This window comes from Mustelus asterias, chromosome 23 (assembly GCF_964213995.1).
Source record: "Mustelus asterias chromosome 23, sMusAst1.hap1.1, whole genome shotgun sequence".
In the NCBI taxonomy this organism is placed as follows: domain Eukaryota; kingdom Metazoa; phylum Chordata; class Chondrichthyes; order Carcharhiniformes; family Triakidae; genus Mustelus; species Mustelus asterias.
Window position 1 is genome coordinate 34,718,845 of NC_135823.1, and position 13,719 is coordinate 34,732,563.

General features: G+C 40.2%; 1 protein-coding gene across 2 annotated transcripts in view; it reads left to right on the top strand.

Annotated features, from left to right (window-relative positions):
• usp22 (ubiquitin specific peptidase 22) overlaps positions 1 to 13,719 on the top strand; it is a 99,812-nt gene that overhangs the window by 33,582 nt on the left and 52,511 nt on the right. The gene's annotated exons all lie outside the window — the stretch shown is intronic.

Consider the following 13,719-nt stretch of genomic DNA (forward strand, 5'->3'; position numbering starts at 1 on the left):
TCTAAGAATGTTGTACCTGCCATATACTGCAATAATTAAATTGGTGGTTAAATAACAGCAAGATGTAGAGGACAGTAAGCCACACGCTTATTCTTGTTTCTAGCAGAACAGCACAAAAGCAAATGAAACGCTCTATTTACTTTAAGTTGACTTGTACAGTCAGCAGAAGGCAACATTCACAGACTTCCTCCCATACCTTGTAAATAGTCCATTATGTTTGCAATCAATACTCATCAAATGGAGCTGTACATAACACTGCACTGCAGATGGGCAAATAGGTATTTGGGATGGCAGTCGATTCAATGACTGTGTACTGCTGCAGCAGTATTGGTTGTGTTATTTTCCAAGCTACTGCAGTGCCTGGTGCATTGCAGGGAATAGAACAACACTGGGATAGCTCGGTGCATATTAGAACCTGTATGTAACCTGTTGTCTTGTCTTTTTTGTGTTTTGGCTGGGCTGCTGGTGCTTCCACATAGGGTAATTGTAGTTTTAGTTTCTGCATTGAAACTAAAAGCAGCAAATCCAAAATGTTTTATTAACTTTAAAAGGAAAGCTGACCTGAATCAATGAAATTTCCAGAAAATAGGATTGAAAAACAATTGGTTTGAGTATGTAGAGGAAAATGAAAGTGCAGGCTACTGGAAGCAGTAATTACACTGTGTTCTTTTGGGGAAAAAATCTTGTGCTTATGTTCAAACTATGAAAGTTTGAACAGTTGACTTGATGCAGGTGAGCAGGGAAAAATGCAGGCTCCAGTCCTCATTTTGTTTCAGATCTGAACCAGGGGTCAACATTTTTCGAGGAGAACTTATTTTTGATTTTCAGGGGCTCCTTTTTCACTTGAACTTTATTAAATGATGCTGTCATGTGGTAGCATTGCCACCTGTATTTGTGTTTAATTTTGTGGGGCGGGGGGGGGGGTTTCTTTAAGATGGCAAAAATAATGAAAATTGCAAACATACATATACTACTAAATCTTTTAACTTGGAGTCTACATAAATGAGATGTTTTTGCTAATTAATTATAAATCCCCTGCACTAGTTTCCCAAATTAAAATTCTAACTACCTGGCACAAGGCAACTTTTTGGGAATATGTCTCACATCTGCAACCCTTTTTTAAAGAACACTTGTGACGTGGATTGGATGAACTCAAGGAACTTTATTTGTGTTTTTTTTTTGCACCCATAGAAATAAAGGACACGTGTTTAATTCTGAAATGGAACTGGTTGGGGGAGTATCAATATTTAATGAAATTGAAAACAAAAGGAACTTAAGTGGAGCACTGTTCCAAGAGATCATTTAAAAACTACAATTTGCATGCAAATATGAAACCTATGATTTTTAAAGTACTTTGTAAAAGTTTTATTTGGATACCTGTATGTTTTTCAGCCTAGTTCTCCATGTTTCCTGTTGACAGGACATTCAGTGAAGACCCTTCTCCTTCCTGTAACACATTGTACTCAGCCCTTCTACCCAACCCAGTGGAAGACACTTTACTTTACTTTCTCACCCACAGCAGCAATCACGCAGACCCCTGCCCTGCTCCGAACCATCCCTCGTGGGAGGCACACCTCCCTCATTCCCCACTTCCCTTAATCCCAGTGGGAGACGTGCAGTTTCCCCTTCGTCCCCGTGGAAGACAGGCTTCTGTGACACCCCACCATCGGTTCTTTCCTCTTCCCCTCCTCAGTTTCCTGATCCTAAGCAAGCAACACAGTGCCTCCAGCTCCTCGTCCCCTTGGAGTGATTTGATACAACAGAGTTCCTTGCTAGGCCATTTCAGAGGGAAGTTGAGAGTCAATTAATTTAGTGTGAGATTGGAGTCACGTGTAAGGAAGGCTGTTTTCCTTCTCTAAAAGAAACATTCTTTGCGTTTTTAACCACAATCAAAAGTTAGTCACTTTTTAACCAAATTTCGGATTCTTAAATTGCCACTGAGGATTTGAACTACGTTCTCTGGATTATTAGTTCAGGCCTCTGGATGACTCAGTAATATTACATGACACTGTCGATCCACTGTGGAGTTAAGTATAATAATCACAGGAGCAGTTCTTGCCATATTTGCACTTTTGATGGCCAGCTTTCTGAGCAATGCACCTGGATCAAGCAGAATGAGTGAAGGGACAGCATGGAGAGGTCGTTCACTTTAGACAGAATGTTGAGCATAAGTGCCTTTTATATTCAGCATGTACACCATGCTCATGCGAAAACCAAAGCGAAGTGTAAGCAACACCGGTGAAGCTTAACTCCACTGCAGCTGAATATCTGATGCATGTTATGTATTTACTCCTACGTTTTGATACTTTTTGTTTTTAACCATAGCTTATCACACAGCCCAACAGCATCTGCACTCCCCCTGCCAGCATGTCTTCTGCAAGATTCAGGCCTGGCCCTGATGAACACTCGTCTCACTCAACACCCTTGCAAAGACTATGATGGCTTGTCTTGGCCTGTTTCACCTTCATAACCGGTGGAGACTCTTTTTCTTCATTTTATGACGCTTCACCTTGACCTCCTGGAGGACATCCATGCACTATCTGGTTGAAGATAGGAGAATTCTTTTACAGGCTTCCTACCAATTAAGGCATTGGTGATGGCGCAGGACTTCTTCAGAGTCATATTTGCCTCCAACTGTTAACTCTGTTTCTCTCTCCACAGATGTTGCAGTCCTGCTGAGTATTTCCAGCACTTTGCAGATGCTGGAATGTGAAATAAGTGGTATTTGCTTTTCTGTTCAATTTACATGCTGTTTTTGAGTTTTAGGCCTCTCTTCCATCAAGAAGGGGCATAGGCCTTGTACAATAGAGAATGCGTAAATACATGTTACCCACAGGGCAGAGTTTGATTTCTCACCATGCCAGATTTTGTCAGCACCTTGTTTTTTTATTGATTAGCAGATTAAGCTATAAGTGAGAGTTTGGGAAGACCTCCTTCTGATGCTTTTTTTAAAAAGCTCCGTTCTAAGCTGTTATCCAGAAGGTATAATCTGTGCATCCTTTCAAAGTGCTCTTTGCTATATTGAGAGTCTAACCTATTGCTGAATTATATCTGCAATAAGGATTTAGTGCATCAAGTTTGCAAAATATTAATTTGAGAGAAGTTGGCTGGGACCTAGATTTAATGTCTTCTTCAAAGGACCATGCAGCACTTCCTCAGTATTGTACTGTAATGTACTGAAGTCCTGAATCCATAACCTTCTGACTTGGATGGAAAACCCTACCAATTAAAGCAAAACTTGCCTCTGAGCTTGCTCGAGATTTGTGAATTTGGTGCACTCTGCATTGTGGGTGCATACTGTCTGATTTTTGACTCCTGTTGGCTGAGATAATCTGCTTGCTTGGTCCCTGAAACCATACCAAGTTTATAGCAATCTAGTTGTTGACTGTACCTTAGTCTTACAATCTTGGCCCTTTGTTAGTGTGCTGGACCAGAACCCCAAGTTACATTAGGATGCAGACTAGACCCCAACAATTTTCTATTTTGGCATAACTGAAAGGAAAGCCTCCTTACAGGAATGATTTCACTGACAAATTAGGAATTTTCTTTTACAGTGAAACAAACTTTATTTAATAACAGTTTAAATATAACTAACCATTAACAGTTGAGCAATATTTAAAAGTGAAAGGAAACAATTTTACTTTCTAACTTATCATCGTTTCGGTTCCAAATAAGCAACATTCCACTTGCAGAATTAAAGGCCACTTTAAATATAGTCAGCAACCAAATGTACTTGCTATAATAAGTGTAGACAACCTTGGAGTTTTTGGAGAGACATAGAACTTTCAGAAGCCTGTAAAAGATTTCTCCTATCTTCAACCAGAACAGCCAAACTCCTACTCCTTTCTGCAAAGCATGTTTTTTCTGCTCATAAACCACATCATCACATGACCATGTCAGTTATTGTGATCCAAAACCCCAGGGGAACTTAAGTAAACAAAAGTCCACTTGCAGGACTAAAATGAGTAATTATCCTGCTCTCTCAGCATCTGAGTTTCATTCCTCACAGACATACTGACTATCTGTAGCGTAAAACTGAATTTTTAAAACATTCCCCTTAAACATAAAAATAAAATCCATATCAATTGCACTGCTATCATCACAGTCCTTTAACACCTGAGCTGTTTTAGGAAATCAGCTCTTAACATCCTTCTTGTCATGTGCACTCAAACTCTCTGACCTAGGTATGACAGAGATTTCTGAAATGTAAAAGTTATCTGCATACTTTAGGTTGGTGTTCAGTCATAATTTTTAAAAGTATGTTTACCAATTGTACAGCCTATATCAGGAAACTTTACTAAGTGATCGCATCAGCTTTTTGACTTTTCACCTGCCTTTTGACCCCCCCACCTTTGTTTCACTTATGTTGGCTTGCTAATAGCTTGAATCATTGATGTAACTGTAGTTCACTACATCAAATTTTATATTAGCTTGAAATCAATTATTCATTATATTTGTGGGCTAAGGTGAACTCACAGACTTACTGTTGATGTACTCTTTTTAATTTTCCTCCATCATAAATATGATGCATGATTTCTTCCTTTTCCTTTGCACTCTCTGATTTCAGCACATCCATTTGATGTAGAGGTAGCTAATGAGGCCTTGCAATATAGACAGAAGGGCTGAATTAGAGCCATAGTTTGTTAGCTATTCAGTTTTATTCTTGCTTTTGTGGTATGGAATGCAGTGCCTGAAAGTATGGTGGAAGGCAAATTCCAAAATATTTTTCAAAAGCAAATTGGATAAATATTTTATGGTGGGGGAGGGTGAGAATCACAAAGCTATGGGTGAGTGAATGAATTGGATAGTTCTTTGAGGTGTGATCGGCTAAAATTGCCACCTTCTGGGAAGTATCATTCTATATGGTTGAAGAATTAATGGGAGCAAGTTTCTGGTACAGACTCATTGGGTCGAATGGCCTACTTCTACATCTTATGGATGAAGTTATACTTGTATTCTCTTGAGTTTAGAATGATGAGCAGTGGCCCAAGTGAGATCTTGAATATGATAAGGATTTGATGGGGCCAATATAGATAAACTGCTTCCTCTGGTGGAAGAATCTAGAACAAGGAGTACAATATTAAAATTAAAGCCTGACCATTCAGGAGTGAAATCGGGAAGCACTTTGTCATACAAAGAGTGGTGGAAATATGGAATTCTCTCAAGTTGGTAGATTGTGGAAGGAATGTTAGCTGCAGCATGAGATGTTTTGGGGATACCACATATAACAAGATCTTGCCTGGAGAAACTTGGTTGATCCAGAAAGGATAAAATGTTCTGAGATTGTTTTTCCAAAGATTATGAACCTTGACAACATGTTAACGCTGCCTAATGCCATATAAATGAGTCATTGCTGCATGTTCACATAAACATGAAAATAAATTTGGTAATTCTATTTATAATCTGTTTCTCTTGGTATTGTTACAGATGGGGGGGGGGGGGGGGAGAATTAATTTAAACAGTCCTGATTTCTTCACTCACTACCTATCTGTAAACAAAAGTGTTTTTTGATTTCCCTCTTTAGAAGTGGTGGCATATTTTCCCAAACCCTTCAGTCCTGGAGTGATCCAATTCTCTCTCAACCCCACAGCAAGAGCGAAGTTTGTTTTATACACACAGTATGGGAAGGTGTTTTGTAATATCCACCCCTTTTCATGCATATAATGAAAGAGGGATAAAGAAAAGAAAGGGATCCAGAACAAAGGCCACAAAAATAAGAATTATGTTTTTGCGTGAGCTGAGAGTCCAGTAAGTCAATATCCAATGAAGATTCTTTCTTCAGGTGGCTTTTCTGGCAGAATCCCTGGTCTTGGTACTAGGAACTTGATTGTACGGTGAGTCAGTTGAAGATGCGGCAAAGTATTCTTGTATCCAGGACATTAGTTCACTCTGTCAGCGAAATGCAAGTTCCTTTCTGGAGGTCAGATTTTGGAGGGAGATGGAGGTCAAAGGTTGGCTGCTAGCTGGAGTCTGGTTCTCTTTGAAGATTAAACCAACGGACTATGGAATTCAAAAGGTGTATTATTGAAGGACTTCAAGTCTTGGTCATGTGACTGAGCTTTTAGGTTGAACCATTCAGCTAACAAGGCTCTTTGTTAAAATCTTGTTACAATGTCAGAGATGAGTCACAAATAACTCAAATAATAAGCTGGCTGGTGCTGACATCTCATCTACAATCCTGTGTTGGCTTGGCAGTGCAAGGAGTGTTGCAACCCAGGGGTTTGATGTTTTAGCCTTTGTCCAGTTTAAAACGTCTTAGAAACTTCCTGAACTACTGTCCTGTGGTTAGTGGTGGCTGCTTTATCAGTCCATTTATAAAACCAAGCAACAAGTGATGTCAGATTTCTTCATACCTTCTGGATGGGACAGTAATATGTTTGATCTAACAGGACCAGAATGAATGCATGGAAGAGAGGGTTCCTTGCACATAAATGTGGTAATGTGAGGTTATGGTAATGGAGCTTTGCTAGGATATAATATCTGATGGATTTTTACCCTTGTCATGTACTTGAATGCTGACATTAGCCAAGCTCGGAAATGAAAATGTAAAGACCAACTGATTTTGGTCTCTAATGGAAACTCTCAAAAGGAATTGACAGCAGTTGTGACAGCTTAATGTGCAAGTTAGGGTGGAAGGGCATGGATGAGGTTATAGTTAATATTTTGAGGAAGTACACCAGGTAGTTTCACCAGACCACCAATAACCATAACCTTTATATTCTCAAGTATGCAAGGGAATTGCAGGCATGTCGTCTGTGATGGGTGAAATGTTCAAAGGTATTTTGTAGGATATTAATATTCACTGTTCATCAGAGCTTCGCTGTGGTTTTTGCACTTTAATCCAGCTTGGGAGAGGGAATGTGCTAAACCATAAAATCCCTACAGTGCAGAAGAAGCCACTTGGCCCATCGAGCCTGCACAGACAACAATCCCACCCAGGCCCTATCTGCATAACCCCACATATTTCCCCTGCTAGTCCTCCTGACACTAAGAGGCAATTTAGCATGACTAATCAACCGAAACTGCATGTCTTTGAAACCGGAGCAGACAAAGGGAGAACATGCAAACTCCACACAGTGACCCAAGGCCAGAGTTGAGCTCAGGACCCTGGAGCTGTGAGGCAACATTGCTAACCACTGCCACCATGGAGACTTATCGAAGATGGAGAGAGTGATTGAGTTTGATTATTGATCCTTTTTTAGCAAAAATCCCTGTGTAAGATGATGGAAAGAATCTTGAGAAAGGTAGATGAGTTGAGTTCAGATTAAGTGATGCCATGCTGTTTTTTAGTATTAAAGGCTATATTTGTTGGAGGAAAAGAATGGGGAACTTGGATCCATGGTGTGGTGGTTTTCAGATAAGTTGCAGGCCTCAAAGGTTCAAAGAATTAACACAAGCTGCTAAGGTAGACTTCCTGTTTGCCCATGCAACCAGCCAATGATACCATCAGTGACATCAAGTGATTGGTCTCTTAAAGTGCTGCTGTTCCACTGCAAAGCTGCTCGTGAGGAATATTTAAAATAACATGATTACACAAAATATGGAAAGGACACACTGACTCTCCAGTGATGCTGGAGATGAAAGGCTTGAAAAATGGGGCTTCTTGTTGAAACAGAGAAGGTATGAAGACAGACTGGATAGAAATATTCAAAATGTTTTTTGTGATGAAATGGAGAAAGACTATTTGCCCTCGGTTGGTAGATTCTTTGTTTCCCTGCCCAGAGTTGTTGGAATTTGGAGTAGTTTCAGTAACCATTGAAAAGACTGGTCTGACACCGCCTGCATACAATCCTGATCACAAGCCTTGGTGATCATCTTTGGTAAGAGGAGGGTAGAATGAAGAATCACTTATCAAATTTGCATTTTTATTGCACATGCTGTGCAAAGACATCTTGGAATGCTTTTCATGGTTTTGGATAGCCGTTGGACCCACAGCTAGCAGAATGGAAGAGAGTCAAAAAGAAGCAAAATTTGAGAAGTGGATGGTAAGGGGTAGATTGAGAGTGGGGCAAGTGGGCTGAAACAGTAGCCACTGAATGAAATGGGGAACATGGACTGACATTGGAGGCTGATAATATATGTAGGGCCATAATGCTGGAGGCGATCAGATGTATGGATGGAATTTGAAGGTTTTATTGAGAGTCTTAGTTGACTCTTTGGAGCTTGGGAAGCTTGTTGATTTTTGGCAAAATGGATGAAGGTTTTGTTGGGCTATCGGGAGGGCAAAGACACATGTTATGACTTTAGTCTGTAGTAAGAGAAGATGGAGGTTATTGAATATTTTGAAACTAAGATGAATAATGGATTATAGCTTCAGAGATGGAGGAAGGCCACATTGCAGACTTGAAAGGTAGCAGTTTTTGGAAACTGATTCAGGTGTCAAAGTAGAAACAGTCTAATCAAGTAACATGTCAAGATTCATCACTCCTGAGATTAGCCTGTGAGGGAATTAAAGCGAAAGCCAGTAATTTTGTTTTGTAGGAACAAAAATAGCTTTTTTGTAGGTACAGTGGCCGATAGTAATTTGAGATACAAGGATGGCAAGGAATTTTTATACTGCAGAAAAGATGGCTTAGAAGAAGGCATTGAGTTCAAGATGATGATGATTGTGGAATGGCGATGGGTGACTGTTGTTGACCTCTAAATTACTTGAGGGTTCAAACCGGCCACCCAAAGAAGTATAAGCAGAGTGATCTTTAAAATGGAATTTCACATTAATCAAAAATGTTTGCAAATATGAATTCCCAATATATGGATATAAATGAATTTGATTCATAAAGTGGTAGCATATATGCTAATATTGGAATCAAAATCTGTATTGGGAATGCAAAGATACAAAAATTGACATTTTTGGTGTCGACCCTTTTTTGTTTTGATGGTTTGACATGTTGCAAATATGCCAAATATTTATCTAGTTCTTTTGGAATTTGTTAACAACATTCAGCCCTACTGTATCCTGTGCAAATCCGTTCCATGTACTCATCATCCTCTGAATTGTTCATCCAATTCTGAACTGGAATTTGTTGTCCTGTAAAGTCAGTTGTTCAACACTTCTGCTTTTTCCTTAATTCTCTGTAATCTTTTGTAAATATCTCACCATCTCTAATCTAGTCTTGTACCTCCTGGTTTTGTATTTCACCATTTTAAGTATCTCCTATTGCATTTAGCTTCATTGATTGTTACACACTTGAATCCATTTTTCCTGTAGTACTCATGTGCTTATTAAAATAAATCTTTCGTTATTTCTTTCTATACCATTTTCACTTTTTTTTTGCAACATATAAAATGATCAAAAAAGGATTGACACCAAAAATATCAATTTTTTAAATCTTTGCGTTTCCAGTACTGATTTTGATTCTAATATTAGCATATATGCTGCTTTGTGAATCAAATTCATTTATATCCATATATTGGGAATACATATTTGCAAACACTTGATTAATGTGGAATTTCATTTCATATGGGTATCGCAGGCTAAGCCAGTATTTGTTGCCCACTCCTAATTGCCCTCGGGAAGGTGGTGATGGGCTGCTGCCTTGAACCGCTGCATTCCATGCAATGTAGGTATGTCCATAGTGCTTTTGAGAAGGGAGTTCCTGGCTTTTGACCCAGCAACAGTGAAGGAGTAGCGGTATAGTTACAATGGCTTGGAGGGAAACTTGCAGGTGGTGGTGATCCAATTAATCTGCTGCCCTTGTCCTCCTCTGGAAGGTGCTATCCAAGGAATTTTGAGTTAATAGCTTGCATCTTGTACAGTACGTCTTGTAGATGCTACCACTGTGTATCAGCGGTGATAGGAGCAAGGCTGCCAATCAAGTGGGCTGCTTTGTCCTGAATGGTATTGAATTTCATTATTGTTAGAGCTACACTCACCTAGACAAGTGGGGAGCATGCCATCTCGCTCCTGACCTGTACCTGTGGACACGTTTTGAGGAGTCTGGAGGTGAGTTATTGCAGAACTCTTAGGACGCAAGAACATAAGAACTAGGAGCAAGAGTAGGCTATCTGGCCCCTCGAGCCTCCTCTGCCAATCAATAAGATCAAGGCTGATCTTTTCGTGGACTCAGCTCCACTTACCTGCCTGTTCACCCTAACTCTTAATTCCTTTACTGTTCAAAAATCTATCCATCTTTGCTTGAAAACATTCAATGAGGTAGTTTCAACTGCTTCACTGAGCAGGGAATTCCACAGATTCACAACACTTTGGGTGAAGAAGTTCCTCCTCAACTCAGTCCTAAATCTGCTCCCCCTATTTTGAGGCTATGCCCCCGGTCCTAGTTTCACCTGCCAGTGGAAACAAACTCCCTGCTTCTATCTTATCTATTCCCTTCATAATTTTATGTTTCTATAGAATCCCTCCTCATTCTCCTGAATTCCAATGAGTATAGTCCCAATCTACTCAGTCTCTCCTCATAAGCCAACCCTCTCAACTCCGGAATCAACCGAGTGAATCTCCTCTGCACCCCTTCCAGTGCCAGTACATCCTTACTCAAGTAAGGAGACCAAAACTGTACACAGTACTCCAGGTGTGGCCTCACCAGCACCTTATACAGCTGCAACATAACCTCGCTGTTTTTAAACTCCATTCCTCTAGCAATGAAGAAGAAAATTCTGTTTGCCTTAATTACCTGCTGTGCCTGCAAACCAACTTTTTGCGATTCACGCACAAGGACATCCAGGTTTCTCTGCACAGTGGCATGCTGCAATTTTTTACCATTTAAATAATAGATCATTTTGCTGTTATTCCTACCAAAATGGATGACCTCACATTTATCAACATTGTACTCCATCTGCCTTACACTTGCCCACTCACTGAAACCATCTATAACCCTTTGCAGATTTTGTGTTCTCTACACACTTTGCTCTACCACTCATCTTAGTGTCATCTGCGAACTTGACACACTACACTTGGTCCCCAACTCCAAATCATCTATGTAAATTGTAAACAATTGCAGTCCCAACACTGATCCCTGAGGCACACCACTAGTCACTGATTGCCATCCAGAAAAACACCCTTTACCTCCATTCTTTGCTTTCTTTTGGTTACTCAATCCTCTATCCATGCTAATACATTACCCATAATGCTGTGCACCTTTATCTTATGCAGCAGCTTTTTGTGTGACACCTTGTCAAATGCCTTCTGGAAATCCAGATACACCACAACCACTGGTTCCCTGTTGTCCACTGCACTCATAATGTCCTCAAAGAATTCCTGTAAATTAGTTAAACATGACTGCTTTTCATGAACCCATGCTGCATCTTCCCAATAGAACAATTTTTATCCAGATGTCTAGCTATTTCTTCCTTGATAGATTCAAGCAATTTCCCCACTACAGAAGTTAAGCTAACCGGCCTATGGTAACCTGCCTTTTGTCTACCTCTTTTAAACAGTGGTGTCACATTTGCTGTTTTCCAATCTGCCGGAACTGTCCCAGAGTCCAGTGAATTTTGGCAAATTACGCAAGGGCATTTGCTATTTTCCCCCACCTTCTCTTTTAGTACCCAGGGATGCATTCCATCAGGGCCAGGAGACTTGTCTACCTTTAGCCCCATTAGCTTGCACAACATTACTACTTCAGTGATAATCATTTCTCGGTCCTCATCTGCCATAGTCCTGTAATCAATTTTTGGCATGTTATTTGTGTCTTCCACTGTGAGGACCGACACAAAATATCTGTTCAATCCCTCGGCCATTTCCTGTTATTAAATCGCCCTTCTCATCCTTTAAAGGACCCGTGTTTACCTAAGTCACTCTTTTTTTCGTTTTATATATTTGTAGAAAAATTTGCAATCTGTTTTTATATTCTGAGCTACTTTACTCTCATCTATCTTTCTTTTCTTTTTAGCTTTTTTCGTGGCTTTCTGTTGGCCTTTCCCAATCCTCTAGGTTCCCACTAATCTTTGCCGCTTTGTATGCATTTTGTTTCAATTTGATACCCTCCTTTATTTCCTTAGATATCCATGGCTGATTTTCCCTTTTTCTAAAGTCCTTCCTTATCTTCAGCTTCAAGTTTTTAAGTGTCCAGATCACCACCAACCAACCTGTCCTGGTCCCCCCCATGCCGACACTATAGTTAAAGCCCACCAATGCCTCTACTTTCTCAGAAGACTGAGGAGGTTTGGCGTGTCAGTTACAACTCTCATGAACTTTTACAGATGCACAATAGAAAGCATTCTTTCTGGTTGTATCACAGCTTGGTATGGCTCCTGCTCTGTCCAAGACCGCAAGAAACTATAAAGGGTCATGAACGAAGCCCAGTCCATCACCAAACCAGCCTCCCATCCACTAACTCTGTCTGCACTTCCCGTTCCTTCGGCAAGGCAGCCAGCATAATTTAAAGACCCCATGTACCCGGACATTCTCTCTTCCACCTTCTTCCGTCAGGAAAAAGATACAAAAGTCCAAGGTCGCGTACCAACCAACTCGAGAACAGCTTCTTTCCTGCTGCTGTCAGACTTTTAAATGGACCTATCTCACATTAAGTTGATCTTTCTCTACACCCTAGCTATGACTAACACTACATTCTGCACTCTCTCGTTTCCTTCTCTATGAACGGTATGCTTTGTCTTTATAGCACGCAGGAAACAATGTTTTCACTGTATACTAATACATGTGACAAATCAAATGACTGGCGTATACTTTTGCTGAGCACTGAAAAATCGCTTTGAAAGTCCTCCACTGTTCCTCAATTGTCCCACAATAAAGTCATTGCTCCCAGTCTACCTTAGCCAACCCCTCCTCATCCCATTGTAGTCTCCTTTGTTTAAGCACAAGGCACTGGTATTGGATTTTACCTTCTCACGCTCTATCTGTATTTTAAATTCAACCATACTGTGAGGATGCCTAACTGTGAGATCATTAATTATTCCTGTCTCATTACACAGAATCAGATCTAGGAAGCTTGCTCCCTCATAGGTTCCATTACATACTGTTCGAGGAACCTATCGCGGATACATTCTGTGAACTCCTCCTCAAGGCTACCTTGACCGACAATCGACATGTAGATTAAAATCCCCCATAATAATTGCCATACCATTTTTTACATGCATCAGTTACTACTTTGTTTATTGCTCACCCCACCGTGATATTATTTGGTGACCCATAGACTACACCTATCTGTTACTTTTTCTCTCTCTTTCTAATTTCCACCCAAATGGATTCAATCTTTTTCTCCATAGAACCAATATCATTTCTCTCAACCACCTGGTGTCATCCTTAAATATCAGAGCTACACCACCTCCCTTACCTTCCTGTCTGTCCTTCTGAATAGTCTGATACCGCTGGATATTTAACTCCCAGTCGTGACCACCCTGCAACCATGTCTCTGTAATGGCCACTAAATCATACTCGATTGCGATGATTTGTGCCGTCAACTCATTGGTCTTGTTTTGAATGCTATTAACATTTAGTTAAAGTGCCCTTCTGCTTTTATACATTTTTGATTCCTAACACTTCCATTAATAACATCTCCTGAGTTCTCCTTCCTTTTAACTTTTTTCATAATTTTACATGTAGTTGAAACCTCCTCCCTGTTCACTTTAGACCTAATTTGTATGTTAATTGTTTAATAGTACTCGCTGGGATATATAAAAAGGTTACAGGTGGCACTGGGTGTTGGGGTGTGTATGTGGAGTGTAAAAGAGAATAAAGTGCGTTTGTGAAGAAGCTGGACATGCACAATCTTTTATTACTGGACTGCAACAGGGAAGCCCAAGGAC